Genomic DNA, 15,984 nt, shown 5'->3' on the forward strand with positions numbered 1-15,984 from the left:
TACCTCCACCCTGATCACCCTGATCAGGATGAGAAAGGTCTTGCTTCCAGCCCCACTGGCTGAAAAGCAGGAAGAGCTGGTAGTCAGGAAGCAACAAGCTCATACGGGAGCTTTTCTCCTGACCCTCTGTAAGCTGAGCCTGGTAGCAGCAGGATTTACTTCTGCCCTCCTTGTTCCTCAGCCTAGCAGGCTGTTTCTGCTGGTGCAGGGGCCCTGCTGCATCCTGTATGCCAAGGGCATTTCTCCACCCGGGGACAAATGCACCCCTCTCCATGGCACTGCTCTGCTTCCCACTCTGCCAGCACAAGGAATAATGGTTCCCTGTCTGAAACCTGCCTTCAGTCGACAAAGCTCCTTCTCAAGCACCCAGCTTGTCTCTCTCATCTCTGATATGAATGAAGCCTTTCCAGGCTGACGCAGTCCCTGCAGGAACAGGAAGCTGTTCCTGGCACAGTGATACAGCCCAATATCTTTTACAGGAAAGCAAGTGCTGGTGCCAAAGAGCACCTTCCCATTCTGCATCCACCCAGGTCTTTACCTAGACTCACTAAAACTTCCTGCTTTGCAGCAGTAGCAAGAACAGCTAATTGAAGAGAGCTGCAGCATGCTGAGAAGATGCAGTGATTATTTCTACTCCATGGCTTCCCAATGCCACACACATTACCTTAAGAAATCCCTCTAAGCATCACTAGGCATATGAGGAAATGCCCTTACAAAGTGAATCCATGAATTTCACCCTAGTAGAGCAACCAAGTGCACAGCAAAGCCAAGACAAACACAACTCTGTTCTCTCCTGAAAATGTATGTGGTTTGGAAACCTCTGCTGTTGCCATATCCAAGGCAATGATTCATCCTCCCAGTGGGGTTTTGCCTTGCCTCCACATGTTTTGCAATGCTGCCTGACTTTATAACAGCGTGGCTGCACACAGTGAATCCTTGCTAATTTCTCAGCTTGCCTGTGACAGAGGAGGAGCTAATCCTTCTAACAATGATTTTCCTCTTTCACCAATTGGTCTTGTTGGCCACAGACTTATTTCTCGCAGTGATCCTTTCTTGCCTCCTTTATGCTTTTGCATTCATTTCCATCGCGTTTTTGACCTGCTTCATTATCTTCTGGTCCTTCAGCATCGTGGAGAAGAACATTGACATAAAAGGGAGAGCAATCGTGATTCTTGTATCCAACAGCTCAATTGGAAGGACGTTTGCTAGGAACTTGGATAAAGCAGGTTTTAGGGTGTCTGCTGCACGCTGGCCTCCTCGAGAGGAGGGAACAACTGCAAAAGAAGAGTGCTCTTCAAGAATGGATGTAGCACAGCTCCACATGACAGACGATGAGTACCAGAAGACAGTGAAAACCTTCATAGAAAGCCACTTATCCCTGAAAGGTAACTTTTAGAGCAAACTTGAAAATTGCACCTGACGTACGTATCAAAATGCTCAAGATTGTGAGATCACTGTGTTTTATTACTAAATGAGGGAGGCAAAAATGCCTTAGGTAATGGGTTATAACACTTAACTGCACTGCTTTTCTCTTGTGCAAAACAAAAATTTTGCATTTGCAAGGGAAAGAGACTACTCTGGTGGCTGTGAAGGCCCCAGTGGAACCCAGCCCCTGGAGGAAGGCAAGATAGGCCAAGGAACAAGGGGAGAAGGTCTCACCAAGGCAGAGAGGGCTGGACTCACCATGGGGAGAAAACACAGGAATGAAAGGGGGTGGTGCAGAGACTTGGACGATGACCCACGATGAAAGCAAATGTCTGATTTTTAACCTCTTGTGGATTAAAAAAACCTGAGGTTTCTCTTGTCTCTTTGTCTGCTGTGGGATTCACAAGAAATAGCCCAGCCAGAACTTTGGCTGGAAAGTTGGGACTATCTGAATACCTTCCTGGGACTGCACAAGGCTAGTGTCCTACTGAGGAAACATCCATAAGCACTCCATCTGGGGAACATCACCTGTTCTTTCTAAGCGTGGGATGAGGGGTGCTGGTAGACAGGCTGCCTCTGGCTCTTGATGAATTAGCTGTGCTACCCACCAGTCTCTGTCCTCATGGATGTTGGTTTTATGCCACTTGGGAGTGACAGAAAATTAAGCCTTCGCTGTCTGGGCTATAACCTCACTGCCCACAGGCTTGGGAAGAGGCCAACTCTCTCTTCCACCATACCTCCTAGTCAAGGAGGTATGCTTCCCCGTACTGCTTCCTTCCTTCTCCAGCTTATCCACCCCTCTCTTCCTCACTCTTACTGCGATTTCTCTGAGTCTCCTTTTGAGGACTCCCCAAGGCAGCCTCCCTGCTCGCTAACACTGAGCCAGAATCTCCAACAGCACTCTTTTGACACCCCTGAGAAAAGACGAGACCCTTTGCATTGCTGCCCAACACTGGAAGTTTTCTTTGTGCTCCCAGGCTGTGCACAGGAAGGACGTGCTGCAGGACAGAGTACACACCATGGGGCCTCCCCTGCTGCAGACACCCCACCAGAGACACGGTAGGGAACTCCATCCAATTCCTGCAGCCAGCTGCAGCTGTTGATGGCCCAGCAGCACAGGTTCTCTCCCATTGCTTTTCTCCTCAGAAGCACACAGCAGACCAGAAGTGCCTGTGGTCGGATCCTGTAAAATCATATTGATTAAGCTTGCTTGAATAGGCAAGGCCTAAAAGCTCACAAAGCTGACCATCAGCTCCTGCTCTGGAAACCAACAACTGACGCTTTGTTAGCCAGTATAATTTCATGGGAGCTGGTGATTTCCATGGGCCTGTACTGTTTTAACTACACGATGATCTGCCCCAGTAATATCTTTTAAAATTTGGGTTACTTTGATCATGGTGCTGGGTAAATAAAGGCTTTTGTAAGTCTTTTTTTTTTTTTTTTTTTTAATCTTTATCATAGAATCCGTGAGCTTTTACTTTTAGAATCTCCTGCACTGTATTCACTTCATAGATGCGAATGTATTCAAATGTATTTCCCATGTGCTGACCCAATTGCATAGCACATCAAAGGCCTGTGTCAGGAATTTAAGGAAAACAAGAAAGAACAAGACTTCAAACTTTTCTTAGTTTTCCTTGTTAGAGGTTTCAAGTGAGTATTTCTGGTATTTCTTCTACAAGATTTGCTTTAATATGGGTCATGGGTTAAGTGAATCTGCCAGTACCTGACTGACAGTAAAGCAATTAAAACCAAACCAAAAGACGACATTGATAGGTCTGCACATTCAAGATGACTTTGGTCAGCAGGATCTGGACGAGACAGCAGTTGGTACTGTGGGGCAAAGACAGGGAAGAACAATTTTGTAACTCTCTCCTTGTCAAGATTTCTCTTACATGCTTTATTTGTATACAACTATTGGTTTCCAAAGAAAGGAACATTCATATTTGGTTTTGTAGTATATTTTTTAAACAACTTGTTCCCATAGGAAATCTTAACCACGACGACTTGCTAGTGTAAATAAAAATATTTTTTTAACATAAACGTAGCTATTTTAGTGCAAAATGTGTCACTTCCAAGTGATACAATAAAAACAGAAACCCCTAATCACAGCCACTCCTAGAATTGAAGGTTTTTAACAGCTGAAATCATCTATTTGCTATCCTAATACAGGCCTACAGATCTAAGTAAGCTAACCTCTTTATTTTGAGGTTGCAGTAATAAAGTTTAAGGTATTACAAGGTATAAATGTTTGTAAAAGTAGCATAAGGATATAGAGAAATGCAAATCAGCCCCCTTCCAAAAGTATGATGTATGTTTTCTGATAGCTTAACTCGGTTCATAAGAAGTCTTATTTTTTTTAGCATTTCAACTTTCGGTGCCTCTAGATTATATATTTTCTAGGACTAGGAGGTCAAAGAGACAGGAGGGGAAACAAGAGTGAATGAGTCTTAGTTGCTCACCTCCAGGAGCTGGGCTTACACTATCCAACATTGTGAGAGCTCTTGGCATTGCACCCGAGTGCTCGGGGATCAAGTTGCTTGAGAAACTGCTGTGTTGCATTGCTTTTCGGGCACGTTGCATGGAATTGCTGGCAGCCACTTCCTGACATTCAGGGTTGACTGCAGTGAGGGTGGGGCAGGACAAGGAGGAAAAAAATGTGCAGATGGGCAAGACCCAACAGATGGCAACCTGACCGATGTGGGAAGAGTTCAGACAACTAGAGCACCGGGCTAATTAATTGCTGCAGTCTCGGTTGCTGCAGTACCTTGGAGTTCAGCTAATCAGACACACATCACAATGGACACTAGGCTAACTGAAGTTAGTATTTACTGCTTCATGCCCAAAGAATGACTGCTTTGAACTTTGCAAAAGATCGATCAAGTAACCCTGTTTTCCCAACCTGCATGGAGTCTGGCTCATCACATTGAAGTGCTGGGACAAGAGAGAATGGAGAAACTGCTGTTTCACATCTAGTTTCAACCTACTCGTGTGTTACAGAAAATTTTAACTATGTTTTTTCATTTGCTGCTCTGAAAAAACTTCTATTTTGAGAGATTCCATCTCCTCCTTTTGGTGTCTTAAACTCCCTCAAGACTTTCTGTGTTCCAGGCTGCACTCCACCAGCCTTTATGATGTATGTGAGTCTGTGGACGGCCACCGAAGTACACAGAGAAGCCAACATGGAGGAGTGTTTGAGACCAGCTGTTCTGCTCCCCAACATGCTGCTGGTAACAGCTCCTAAGAACTCTTCCTAAGTCAGTCCAAGCAAGATCACCTGGACGATTTAATCAATTTAAACAGGCAGGTTTAGTTAATCCAGCTGATTGCTCTGAGGGCATCAACCATCGGTGGCAAGTATTGCCAATCCTGGACAACGAAAGGTGGCTCCAGATGCAGTTGCTTGCTCAACACTGTACTGATGCTGTCAGAAAAACAGAGCACTGAATTATCAAGGCAGCCCCATGGCCTATTGGATAGTCTCCATCTCTTCTAAAGGACAAGCTGTTCTTGCAGTTCTGTTCTGTACTAGACATTGGTGATAGGTGCACTCCTGGCACCTCCTTTGCTTCGTTTCCCTCAGCATCCACTTACTTTAGTCAGTCATTCAGTTTAGTCCCTGGAGGCACTCTTGTGATTGAGAGACTAAGAAAGTGAGAGCCCGCAGTGTGCCTCAATGGGAGGCAGACATTTGAAGCACTCCTTTGCACACTGGAAGCACTGTACAAATTCTTTTCCTTCCTAAGGACTGCAGTGCAGTACATCAGATGATTTTATTAGAAAGTAACACTTCCTCACTCACTTTTCCATGCTACATTCACCTCAAGATGAAAGGCTAGGCCATACAGTCATTCCTAAGCTCAGAAGGAAAAGTGAGCTCTCTTTTGCAGAATTATAGCATGGCACAAGCAAGGGTGATGCACAACCAACCACTCCCACTCACCTCAGAGACAGATCAAACAGATGTGATAATCATTGAATCACTGACTGCACTAAACTACAAGAGAACAGGAATTATGAATGAATAAGGTAGAGGAAATCATATACTCATGTAATTCTAAAGAGTGCTGTATTATTTAACTGTACTCACCTACAACAACTGCAGGCCACCTTGGATAAATTGCACTATTTTCCAGTCTGCAAGTGACTATGCTTGGAGCTGAGTCAGATGATTAATTCTTGTAGCTATGGTTTTGCACCTTTAACATAGGTTATCCAGAAGTCTTTGAAAAAACAGTTCGTAATGCATTGCCTTCTTACCTTTTGGAGACTCATCAAAAGCAGAGAAGTACTTTACTAGAGAAGTAGCAATCAGAGCCATGCAACTACCTAGGCAGAAAAATCAGATCTCACTCTGAAATATAGGTTGGGAGGAGTTATTTATTATTGGAAGAAAGGGAAAAAAGGAACCTGTGCATCATCTATACTTGGTTTAATTTTTCCTTCAAAAAGAAGCTATACATCGGCAGCTGTGGATGTTTTGCAGGAGATCGCTTTTCCTTCCCTCAAGTGCTTTTGTAATTCTCTTGTTTCAACAGACAACTTCTCTGCCAAGCACCCTTGGACATACACGTAAAAAAAAACCATGATTAAAGAGCTGCACAATCCAGAAATGCTGCAGTAACACTTCTCCATCTCCATCCCTTGCTCTCTGCCAGTAGGCAGAGCCTGTTTGGGTCTGAAACCTCTGTCCCTCACACATCACATTGCTGCTGCTAACCCTCTTGCCTGCTACTGCCGAACCGAACCGCAGGACTTTGTGCTGGACAGGGCTGGCACTTCAGACCGGTGCAGAGTCCTCAGGACTGCACAGGATCACAGGCTGTAATCCTGTAATCCTAGCAGGAGTCAGTCTGATCAGCTAGTCTGACCTGCATTTTATAGGCCAGAGAACTTCATCAAGATTTCAGAAGAACAAAGCAGCCAGCCAGCCATGCGGAAACACGTGAGCAGGGAAAGCGAGCCGAGCCATGAACTGTGGGTTCAGTTTGCTGTAAAATACAGCAGGTACCCATGAGCCCTGCTGTGCACATCAGTGCTTTGTTTATCTCTTCCTTGCTGCATAGAGGACTTCTGTTTGCAAGCCAAGATATTGAAGAATTTATTAAAAATGCATCTTCAGCTGCTATATTTTCAAAACGGGTTATTTTATTTGCATGCATTCAGAGCCTGTTGCCACGTTCACTCCCAATACCAGCAATGTGTATATTCTATGGAAAGAGAAGGAGGTAAAAGAGCCACAAGCTGCCATTGCCTCCTTTTTTTTTCTTTTTTTTCTTTTCTTCCAAATAAGCTTTTTTTCCAAATCTTATGTTTGCAGGTGGCAGGAACAAAGAAAGATTATTTCAACAAAAAACAACCAAACAAGATCTGGTAGTTGGATGCTTATGTTATATTGGCTCCTTAATTCTGCCAAAAGCCTCCTTTAGCATCCTAAAGCTGCACCCTCCCCATTTTGCCCCCATTTAGCTCAGGAAGTAGACCCCCATCATGCAAGTTCATTGTAAATTAAACCCCAGGCATGGGTTCCATTTCTAAGTTTCATCAATCACTAAGCCATACAAGGCTGAAGAATATTTGTAAAAATCACCAGTAGAGCATCTGCATTTATGAAATGTAGTTCCTGAAACAAAGAAATGACACATTTTCATGCATTTGCAGTGGTAGGATTAGAGATATATGGTAAAATAAAAGCAAAACTACCTAGGAAACTATTTCTTAATCACTTTTGCCCAACACTAAACTACGCTGGTCTCTTAAATCACTTTTATTCATATCTGCTAATATAACCTCTATGCTAATGTAAAAGCGTCCCAAATGAGGACTTAACTTTGCACCAGTTTAGAAACAGAGCACTGCCATTCATTAACCAGAGTTGGGCAGCTTCCAACTAGACCAATATTTTGGAAAAACACCAGGATTATAACTCAAGGAGTTCTACAGTTTTATTTCTCCCTCAAAAATGAGACCATCTGTCAGAGTATTTGCAATGGGGAAAGGGAACCAAGTGAAAGAGTTACTTTGAACTCTGTTTTCTTATGTTACAGCATGTAAAGATACACCTCAGAACTGCTGAGACTTAATTTAAATTTCATAGTAAGACAATGTATATAACAATTGAATTGCTACATGTGATAAATAAATGCTTCTTTGATACACACAAATAAGTTATATTTTAATTACAGAGCTTTGGAGTAGATTATTTTAACTCTTGAAGCTCTCTATCCAACTGGCAGACTGCCTTTGCAATACTTAGGCTGCAAACTCCCAGGTAACTCAGAAGAAACATTTTCAGGAAGAAAAGATGGGCAGGAACAAACTCCTTCACTGCTCTCCTTGCTGCAGCATGGAGGACTTGGCTGGTCCCACAGTCAGCTCAGCCACAGCAGCTTTGCTGTGGCACTGAATTGTGGTACTGAAGTTCTAAAGATTCTAGCATAGAGCCAATTTCACCTCAGGTGGATTGACTTAGTGATAGAGTCTCCATGAGAATTGCTCCAGATTAGATCAGCAGCAGTCTGCCATCAGAAGTTAAAATAAACCTGTTTTTCAGGTTTATTGTATTATAAATACATACAGTAAAAACTTCATAGACTTGTTGCTTTGTTGTAGCTTGTCTGTTGATTTTTTATGAAGAAATTGTCCAAGAAATAGATCCGTCTTTTTGTTCTTGGACAGCTTGTTCTAGTTGTTCTAGTCTTGTTCTGGGACTGCATTTATTATCCGGAAGCATTCACCACCTTGATTTGGTCAAGCAATTTGAAACTGCTCTCTGAAGTCTCAGCTGTTTTTCAGGACATGAAATTATCCTGCCTGACAGCTACACCAGGTAGCACTCACTTCTAAACACAGACTACATGAAGTTCACTTTTTAATACAATAGACTGATGAACCATAAACAATAATTGTAGCTCCTCCTATAAAAAGCCTTGGCAGCAGAGAGATCTCCCCAGTGATATAAAACCCACATTTATATCTAAGTCTGACCATCTAAGGAATATGAGCATGAGCTTTCCCCATTTATCTCTATAACATTTTTCAGCTCCATCTTGCCTTGTCCAAAATGTAGAAACACAATGCATGCATCACACATGTCCATTTAAGCTTTGGAGTTTGCCAAAAAGCATGCAAACAAACACTCTACTAACCAAAAACCACAACTCAAAACTAGATAACCAAAAACCACCCTAGTTTTTATATGTTTCTTTATTTTGCTTTTAATTTTTCTAACTCCCCATATCCCTCTGGCATTTGAATTGCCCTTTTACTGTAAAAGGGAAAGTGTCTGTTCCCCATTAAAGCTTTGTTTCCCTCACTTCCATTCTGGCAGTTGTCAAACTAATCAGGATAGCACTAATATAAAGCAAAAGCTCCACTCAAGTCACATGCCTTCCATTCCTTCCTTATGGTCACTTTTGTGATTTGATATTTACATATATTAAAAGTGCATCTTCTCTCTTTTCTTGCTACCCAAAACTCACAAAAAATTGAGAAAGCTTTTAGGCCACATTTTCCACACTGATGGAAAATTCCCAATCAGTTCCAATATCTATACATAAAGTGTGACTGATTTACAGCCTGTAAAGGGAGAGACGATTCCTTTCTTCCCCATTCCTTCAATAATAGAGAGCTTCAATGTTATTTATAAAATGTTCAGAAAATAAAAATGCAGGCAGATGAGAATCAGTGACATACTCTTAAAAAAAAAGAATGACCCCAAAGTCCCCAAATGTTTGTATGCTGGAAAGAGAGGTGGCAAGAGAGATGTTTCCTTCATCCACTTGCGCTCTGTACTTCCCTTTAGACCTCTCATGCAGATATTTTATTCATGCTCCCAGCTCTGGGGCACAGGTTGTGTCTTCATCAGTCGTGTGGAGTCACTCAGTCTGATGTGAAACAAGGTAATGCAGTTAAAATACGGGAGCGGGTAAAATAAGGCTAAGTCTTATTGCAGTTTTCCAAGAAGCAGAGAGGCAAAGTGCTGAAGAAGAGAGGACTGTGGACAAGGCAAGCCTTTCTGCCTGTTCCCAGAGGGATGCACCATGGGCCACAGTTAGCCCACGTGCAATTAAAATACATCTGGCACCACACTTTATCAACCAGACACAATAAATGAGATATGATAACAATTTGATATAGAAATGGGGTAATGAGTAGAACAGAGGTACAGACAGTTTGGCACAGGACAGATGTGAATCAAGTGTGTTCAGACTAAGTCACATTCTTCAGGGCAAGCATACAGGTATGAACGGACAGGTAACAAGAGACCAGTGTATGTTTTGTTCTAGCTTTCTAATATCTTCACAGGTCTCAGCAAACATGGCACAGAGAAGGCCAATGGCTGGCACAGAAGTTTATCCAGAGATTTCCTTAGGTTCTTCCTAGGAACAAGAGCAGTACTTTCCTCAAATCCTTTTTCCAGCTTTCTTTCCTTACAGCAAGACAGGTCAACTCTCTCCTCAACTGTCCAATTAGCACCACCTTTCCCTGATATTTACTGTCTGCAGAAACTAAGAGCAGATACTAGGTTTAAAGGCTCCCTTACATTTAGTGCTCTATATTGCAACTAGGTAAGCAGATAAATGCCGCCTCTCAAAGATTATTCACTGTGCTGCAGACAAACAGGCCCCAATCCAATTCATTTGCCTTATGAAGTAGAAAACTTTAACCTGAATTTGTCCCTTGAGATGTTTGGATGCAATAACCTACCATTACAAAGGAAGTAAGTGCCTTAAAGGGAACAAGTCCCAGCAAGTGACGGTTTCTAATAAATACCATTTGATTTTTCCTTGAGTATTTCTTGGAAAGTATTTTACTTTCTTTGATTCTAAGAAAAAAAAAAAGAGAAAAAGCTAATGTTTGGCTGGTCATAAAATTGTTGTGAGCTTGTACAAATAATCTGACATCACTGCATTTTGCTGCACCTTTGAAGTATGTTAGGTTGTTCATACAGTTGGATTTTCTACTACGTAATCTGTTGGGTCTCCTTGTAGAACTGACACACACACAAAAAAATCATAAAAACAATTTCAGCTTGCCAAAAAAAAAAAAAAAAAGATTCTGAATTCCAGTGTTCCAATGAGACCTGTAATAAGAAATCCTGTGTGGAAGGAATAACTGTGGAAGGAAATCCTGAGGTGTGGGAAGGAATAGCTGTCTTTCGATCATCACTATTTCTAATATGTCTTGCAAAATACGGCCTCCCTCATCCCTGTCATGGATGGATACTACAGATCTCATTACGTTCAGGTTTCTAATTAGGTGTAATTTAAAGTGGCAATATTTCATGTTGTAATTCAGGAATTGCTGTATGAGTAAACTTAGCTCATACCCTGTTAATTTGGCAGGCACGTATGGGCTGATGAAGAAGCCATCACTGCTGATATGGGAAGAAGAGGAACCAGACACATGCAGGCTACCAGAGAGAAGAACCCCTCATAAATGGAAGAAGATTTTCAGGGTTCCAGGTAAGAAAACACTTGTAGCAGCTGAGTATAATCAGACGCATTGCATTTCTCTAGAAATGTCTAGATGAGGGAGAAAAATATCTATAAAATGTTTCGTCAAATAAGTTTGTTTTGTTTTTATTTTTCCTTGATATCTTTTAAAGACTCTTTTTTTAAATGTCTCACTGAGCATTTGGTATCTTCTAAAACAAAGCCCATTCTCCTTGGCCAGCACAGTGGGGAAGGAGGTGGGAGGCAGCATCCATAAAGACCCTGTTAACCTTCTGCTGCTCCTTTCCTTTGCTCTGGTCACCTTGGAGGGGCACAGTGCAGAGCTGCGCAGTGCAGATGGAGTTTAGCATGAGCAGCCCTTTCCTAAAGCCCTGTCCCCACGGCCCCCATAAAAAGGGAACTGCAATAGGAGTGGGATGGGAGAGCAGTGTCTCTGTGATTTGCTTGGCTCTGGTAATCCAAAGCCCATAAAGGCTGAAAATGGATTTATTTATTTATTAATTTATTTGGACAGATTAGTATTTCCTTTCACTGTTGAGCCTGTGGTTGAAATTGCAGGCTGGTCAAAACTTTTCTATTTGCAGCCCTCTGCACCACAGCCCTCTTTTGCCCACTGAACTGTGCCCTGACTTTCCTGAAGAAGAGAGTTCTGCAGCCCTATGCACTCCTGAAGTCCAAAAACTGAGAGGTGAGATAGCACACTCATGGCTTAACTGCACACACATGACAGAGCCAAGCAGCGCGTCCTGCACGGCCAGCTCAGCCCTGCTGGGATGGAGCAAGGTCCAGAAGTAAGTTAGTGACAGAGTGGATCGCCAAGGATCCCGGCTGGTTGGTCTGATCTTTCCCTGGAAAAAGGAAAAGGGGCCCTGGCTCTCTGCCTACAGCTCTACTATCAAGTGCCTAGTTCTCAGCAGCAATCTTTGCTTTGGTGTTCCTGAGTTTTGGCTCAGGGCTATGAAGCATGCTGTAAATGATGTGTTCAACATTAGGTGGAACTGAAGTCTATTCCTTCTACTACAACACACTCACCAGTGGCTGCTGTGGTGGAAACAACACAGTGCAGGCGTGATGAGGGAAGGAATGCAGTAAAATGGCACCATCTGAATGAAGTTATATGAAACAACTGAATAGCACTAATATTTTTCAGCAGGGAAGGAATCCCATGGAGCAACATGTTAATATTCTAACGTCACAAAAAGAAGATGCTACAGGAAGGAGCACAGCTGGGATCAAAAATGAGGGAGAACATGAGTAGTAACTTCAGTCACGGGACAACGAAAAACTGCAGATGAAGACAGAAAGCAACTTCTGAACTGTGAGACAGGTCTCTAACTCACTTTCAAGCCATTTAATGTGTAAGCAAGAGGACACTGATGTTTGGGGTTATTGTTACAATGCTGCATACTGGGCATTGTAGCATATGTACATATACTACTCACACACACACACACACACACACACAGAAAGAAGAAAAAACATGAGGTAAAAGAAAATGAAGGAATAATTTCTCTGCAAAGAAAAAAAGCAAGGGCTTAGCTTTCTTCATCTGAAGCCATAACTCAGAACTACGTGACTGATGGTAAGAGATGCCATCCACCCAGGAGCTGGATCCAGAGAGAAAAGAGAAAGCTTTCAGAACAGCTTCTATAAGGCATTAAACCAGCTTGATATCCAGCCAGATTGGAAACAAATATTTTAATTCCAGAACATCACAGCACTGGGAGAGAAACATGCTAAGGCAGAAAATTTCTTAATGAAAACTTTGTGGTTTTTAGTTTATATATTAAAACAAGCAACTTGTTATACTAATAGCACCAATACTGCTTCTGCAGAATATTCCACGAAAGGTGTCCTTTAGCCAGAACCCAGTTTGAGCCAAGGCTCTCAACTCAGTTTGTGTCATTCCATTCTGTGCATGCTACCTTGTGCAACACAGAGGACTTGTGTGGGCCACCACCTGCCTACTGCTTTTCCCCCTCAAAGTGTCCTTCACTCAAAGGCCAACATCTACCTGTGTACAGCAGTCTCTGCTGTCTGAACCTAGAGACACTGTATGAACAAATACATGCTCCCAAAGACTCCACTGGAAATTTTGCTTGCCCAAGGATGTGAAGATGGTCCATGTTTGTTTATAAAGTTCCCCAGCCCACTGAGATGCAGAGAGCTACTCCATGCAGGCATGGAATTGTGACTTGGAGGAAATACCATCACAACATAAACTACAATACAACTGCACTTTAAAGTGTGTTTAGAACAAATTTGGTATATCCAACTAACACTGAATTTACAGACTGAAATTCTGAGATTCCTGAAGCTGACTAAGGGGTCTGAGTGCCTGGTTGCTTTTCATTTGAGTGGAAATGAGAGATTTGAATTCCTTAAACCAAACAGAATGTTTTAGCACTAATGCATGTATTATTAACTGTGAATCTATGACTGATGCTCCTTCTTCCTTGATGTTGTATTCCTACCAAAAAAAAAAAACCCAAAAAACCAACACTAAGACAGCACTCCCAGGTTGAATACTTGCCAACATTGTCATTCTCTCACTAGCACTCTCTCTCCATTTTTTTCAGGCCCTTTTCTCAAGTTGTTCCTCCTTGAGCAGAGGTTAGCCACACAGCTAGCTCCAATAAGGCAGAGTCTAGCATGCAGGTGCTGCTCACCTCCAGACAGTGCCTGGAAGGTGTTTCAAATAGCCACAGCCTTCCAAATGAGAAATGTCCTCATATGTGTTTACAGTCTTCCAGAAAAGAAAAACAGAAGGGGAGGAGTAAGAGAAAAGAGAGGACAGGGAAGCAGTATATAATGATTAGCATAATGGGATTTGCTATTCTTGTTAATAGTTTAATCAAAATAAACATTTACTGAACCCTCTTATGCGCTTGCCATGATCAAAGTGCTTTATATTTAGCTTAGCACTTGTAAGCCCTGGTTAGCGCTGTCTGCATCTCTGCTGCCCACTTACTTAGGCAACAAAAAAGCCAGGGATGAAGCCTAGCACTGGGACCTGCATTTCCTGACACCTAAAAACCCCACCATACACAAGTGGTATTTCCTCAGCTGCATGCGTGCTGGCTGTGCTGCATTTGCCAGACATACGATACAGAATAGACAGACCTCAGTGTACGTGGGACTTGCCGTGTACGTGCAAGTGAAGAGCAGGCGTGCTGTGCTCCAAGGCACCACTTGCTCCACCTCTACCAAGGTGGTAGCTATGCATGCCTCTCACCTGTGCTGGAGGTGGCCCAACACTTCTAAAGCTTTGTGGTAACACACAGTTGGATCTTGCACTTCTCATACAGTCTTTACTAGAGTTAATCACTTAGCAGCAGCCCCTGCTTTGTGAGTTCATTAACCAGTTGCTGAAGAATACATACAAGATACAAAAGCAGACAGATACAGAGGGATGGGACAGGATGCTGATGGCAGGGTGGAAAAATACACAGTCTCACAGGGCTGATGGAGTGAGGGTGGGGGTGCCACAATAGCTTTGTTGGGTTTTGTCCTAGAGCAGTTATTATTGCTACTTTGTACCCAATCATCTATTATATATTATGCTATGTTCTGTGATATGATACCAATATGTTCTGTGGAACCTGAGGCCTTTCTTATAATCCTTATTGTTCAGTTTGATTTTAGGCAGAGAGAGAGAAAAACTGACTTAAGTATTTTTTTAAAGACATGAAAGCAAGTGATGCTAAAAGCATGTAAAACCATCCTGTTGGTTTACCATTATACAGCTAATTTTAACTGGCTTTGAAATAAGCTGAGAGCATCTCCAAATTGATGACTGCAAAGTGGGGGCGGGATGGGTGCTATACTAACAAGACACCCACAGCCCTACAAGGCAGATTTCCCAGCAGAGCACTTTTCCCCATTGCAGAGGTTGAGGGAGGGGGACACCTTGTGCCCCCTGTGCCTCCTCCAGCCTGTCTCTAGTGACCTCAGAACAGGGGAAGTTGTGCCATTTAGAGATGCTGGTCTCTGAGCAGACACACATTGCTGTAACAGCAAATGCCACAGGCAGCATCTGTCCAAAGAGCCAGGATACCATGTTCCAGAACACAGGAACACTAAGACAGGTAGTCACAAGATTAGTTGGCTGTCACGCATCTAATTTATTTTGGCATTTCCAAGGGGGAAAAAAAACAGCAAAAACAACTACAGGTGATACAGCACTGAGAAGCATGGAAAAATACAACTGTAAGAAATCTTGGGATGTATTTTAATTCTAGTTTTTTGGAAATAACAGGGGGAAATAGCACCTTTCCAGTGTGCCACTTAGGTGCACTTTGTGCTGCACAGTACCATAGGTCAAATCACGCCCAAGACGAGGCCTGAAAGACTTTAAGCTCCTTCCACAAAAACATATTCAAAGAGAAGCACATGCTTATAACTCTGGAATACAGAAAGAGTTCTGTTATATGCCTTCACACAGTTAGGAGAATTGGAATAATTACAAGCTTATCAGACCTAAGGGCCACAGGGGAGCAGCAAGCATGTAACACAAGCTTTTTGCTAGGACTAGAGTGCTCCAACTCCTTGCTTTTTTTCCAGTTGATGCAAGAGCCTGGCCCCCCTGTAAGCAGCAACAGGAGCCTTATTGAATTTGCCAAAGGGGCAGAGAGAAAGCTGAGTGGTTTGGAGTCCTAATTCTATGTTCTGGGAGCCATTTGTGTGCCAGATAAGCTTTGGGTAACTCTGCTGACTCAATAATATATACAATATGTATTATTATATAATAATATATACAATATAACAATATATAAACTCAACAATCTAACAATATATAAACAATATATATAATATTGTTAATATTGTATATATTAACAATATATACAATATATAAACTCAAACATCTCACTCAAGATTCAGATACCTGAACCTTTTCAAAAGCATGGATACGTTTGATTCAAGGAACCTCAGGTTAGGAGCCTCAGATATGGGTTATTCCCTCAGTCAATCATTTTTCCAGATGAGAACTTAAAGAAACTGTTTTCTCAGGGTTTTTGTCTATAAAAGGAGTGCAGAAGCTGAGCAAAAAGTCAACTATCTTTGTTTTTCCCTATTCCTCTTTTTGAATGCAAGAATTTTCTTT

At 42.3% G+C, this 15,984-nt stretch overlaps 1 protein-coding gene and 1 long non-coding RNA gene across 2 annotated transcripts in view; one reads left to right on the plus strand and one right to left on the minus strand.

The window, feature by feature from the left end:
- The window catches only part of PAK5 (p21 (RAC1) activated kinase 5), a 185,506-nt gene that overhangs the window by 115,004 nt on the left and 54,518 nt on the right, over positions 1–15,984 (minus strand). The window lies entirely within an intron of this gene.
- On the plus strand, positions 958–15,592 carry LOC128088259 (uncharacterized). Its single transcript, XR_008210205.1, has 4 exons — positions 958–1,385; positions 10,770–10,889; positions 11,465–11,568; positions 12,034–15,592. It is a non-coding gene; the product is annotated as an uncharacterized LOC128088259 (long non-coding RNA).

The sequence above is a fragment of the Tympanuchus pallidicinctus genome, unplaced genomic scaffold (genome assembly GCF_026119805.1).
Source record: "Tympanuchus pallidicinctus isolate F22 unplaced genomic scaffold, pur_lepc_1.0 scaffold1, whole genome shotgun sequence".
Taxonomy (NCBI): domain Eukaryota; kingdom Metazoa; phylum Chordata; class Aves; order Galliformes; family Phasianidae; genus Tympanuchus; species Tympanuchus pallidicinctus.